At 36.9% G+C, this 3,081-nt stretch overlaps 1 pseudogene; it reads left to right on the plus strand.

Moving 5' to 3' along the window:
* Nucleotides 1-1,615: 1,615 nt before the first annotated feature.
* LOC138834469 (U6 spliceosomal RNA) lies at nucleotides 1,616-1,714 on the plus strand (annotated as a pseudogene).
* Nucleotides 1,715-3,081: the final 1,367 nt, after the last annotated feature.

A 3,081-nucleotide genomic window follows, 5' to 3' on the forward strand; every position in this document is an offset into this window, starting at 1 on the left:
AGGTTGAAATACAGTAATTTCTCTCGATTTTGTGACTTCATCTTTCATTTTAAGTTGCCTTACATTACACAATTGCTTGCTGCTAATTCTTGTTTCTCAAGGAATTGGAGCCCTGAAATATAATAAATGAGAAATTGAGATGGATTTTCAGTTACTGTCTGCTGGCATGTTGCGTAGGCCTAGGTGAGAAGTATTGCCCCTGTTATCTGATGATGCAGGTAACTCAGCCATAAGATATTAGGACCCATGGGTCTATAGAAGAATAATGTCTTTTAGATATCATATTAGCAAAATTGGAGTATAATATGTAGGAGGAATGCATCAGAAATATGGAGAAAAACAGTTTGGGACCAGTGAGTTAAAACAATAAACAGAGCATCAGAGTAAAATCTCTTATAGATTAGAGGAAAACAACATTGATTTTTAACAATGTGAATTCAGAAGACCATGAACACTTAGAAGGTATCACAAGTTTATACCGAAGACATTGCATTGATACTTTTTATATTCTAATATATATTCTAAACCTAATTATTTACATTCCAATTCTATTTATTGGAATAAATAAATATCAATTTATTTGTCAAATTATCAATTGATTCTAGCAAGTTTCACTGTGTGAAATATAAAATCAGCACATATAAATATAAAATATATAACTATATATAATATAATAAAATGGCACATGTTTTGTATTGTTCTGTTTTGGTTAGGGTATCCAAAGCAACTCTGCTTTAAAGTATTTTTCCATTATCTCTACCTCAGTGTTTGATAGAGTTAGATTTAAACCTTTACCTTTTGTAGATTTACAGATTGGAGGCAAGAGGAAACATTACCAATTTAAGGCCTAATAACAAGGAGAAACATATGGACTTCTCCTAGAGCTATGAAAATATTTGGTGATAGAAAGGCAGTAGTCTAAGTTCCTGCCTGGTTGGAAGGTAGACAAGCCAGGACATTAGGTAATCATGCATATGAACAATTTTTTCACCTTCTTGGCTTTAGCTACTTTTGAAATGGTAGGTATAATAAACCATTATATTTTGATTAAAAAAAACCTTCTAGTCTGAAAAGTTCTGTCTGAAATATTCATTTTTCTATGATCCCTTGGAACTAAGATTTATTTTGTTCAAGTAAGACAATTTACGCCATCAGGGTAAGATATTCTGTTTGGTCTGATCCTACATGGAAGAAGGGTAAAGAATCAGGTAGACATTTGTGCCAATGAGACCGCATTTGGGAAAATTTCAGCTGCAGAAGTTTAGAAGTAGCTCTTAAGCAAGGCTTACTTTGAATCCGTTAGCTACACAGAGCAAACTCAGTTGAATAAATATGTATTTGAAAAAGCCATCCCCTTTGGACCTAGCTAAAAATGCTTCAAAGTATGATTAAACTAAAATGAAAAAGATTTAAAATAGTCATTGACAAAAAAAATTACAAATGTGAGCTATCAACTGAACAATATAATTATTTTCCATTATACACAGAATTTTAGGGAAATAAGATCAGTAGCATTGTTAGAAACAATAAGGTTTCCTTGTTACAAACAGGCACCCAAGGATATAATCCTGTATAAATATTGCATCATTAACTACCTAAATTTAGAGGACATTACATGCTTCAGCAGCACATGAACCCAAATTACACCAATACAGAGATTAACATGGCAATTGCAAAGGATGATATGAAAATCTGTGAATTATTCCAGATTTTTCATTCTTCAGATGCAAGAAATGAAAAACAATTATTAAAAAGTTGATTACAAAATTACTAGTGTAACAATACATGTAATCCATATAAATAAAAGTTAGTTTGACATCAGTGTATTAAATCTTCACCTTAGAAAGGCCTTTACATAGCATAATCGTTATAAAACTTTTAAAATTAGACAACATTGTCATTTTATTCCAAAGAAATATACTATAAGGACCTAGTAAAAAAGGAATCTTAAACTGTTTTGGTATGGAATGCAATCTGAAAGGACACATTTATTAATGAACCTATATATTATAAAACAATGTAGAATTCAAAGTCTTATATCTAGGAAAGAATAAAATAGATTATGGGCATTATACAAACAGAATACAGAATATTTTAAGGTATAATTTTTCACATAAGCACCACAAATATCTTTAGTTTCTTTAGTACTCATTTCAACAGATAAATTAAAATTATTTCTGAATACAAAAAAGCAAAAACTCGAGGGGGTCCAAGATGGTGACGGGGAACTAGGAGAACGCCACAGCTCTCCCCAACCAAAAAGAGAGTTTGAGTTCCAATGTTTAATCGCCCCAAGAGACCGACAACAACAACAAAAATCAACATCCAGAGAAAAACAGGAGTTGAAAAGAAGAATTTCACAACAGAGGAGCTTGAAGACGCCTTCCCCAACGTCTATTGGCCACTTAGCAGCGTGCTAAGCCATGGCCAGCCTGGCCTGGTGGGAGCTACCGGTGGCCCAGATACACAGGGAGTTGTCTGCAGATCACCGGCAACAAAGACCCCTGAGGTATCAGTGTCAGACCGGCTGATCCTGACGAATGAAGAAACCTCCGAGCAGGGAACTTACACAAAGATCCCACCCCTTCCCCTCACTCTCCATTGGAGCAGAGAGGCTCCATCCCACCAAAGCCACTCAGCCCCATGGCAGGAACCTCAGAGATACATGAGATGCCCACACCAGAGCAGAAGAACTGAAAGGAAGTGGTGCTGATCCAGAGAGCACAAACAGAGACAAACCCCAGCAATCAGAACCTGAACAGAGTCCCCTCCCCACCCCTCGGGTGAAGGTCAGAGGCCAATCCCGTGGAGCGGACCCAAACAGTGTCAATGGAGGCAGTGACAGAAAAGAAACACACAGAGCCACCACCTCTCAGCCTAGCCCACAACCACCTCAATTGAACTCTGACTGCAATGGCAACCAACAACAACCTACATCACACGGAAACAAATAGCTCCAGGGTGAGTACCCCACAGGGGACAGTGTATTCCTCAAGGGAGACCAGAGCTGGTGGGAATCCCCAGACGCCCTACCCCAGAACCTGCACCACAGGACACACTAAAACTAGAAACTGTTCAAGA

The sequence above is a fragment of the Dipodomys merriami genome, unplaced genomic scaffold (genome assembly GCF_024711535.1).
Source record: "Dipodomys merriami isolate MVZ:Mamm:240054 unplaced genomic scaffold, mDipMer1.0.p SCAF_2159, whole genome shotgun sequence".
Taxonomy (NCBI): domain Eukaryota; kingdom Metazoa; phylum Chordata; class Mammalia; order Rodentia; family Heteromyidae; genus Dipodomys; species Dipodomys merriami.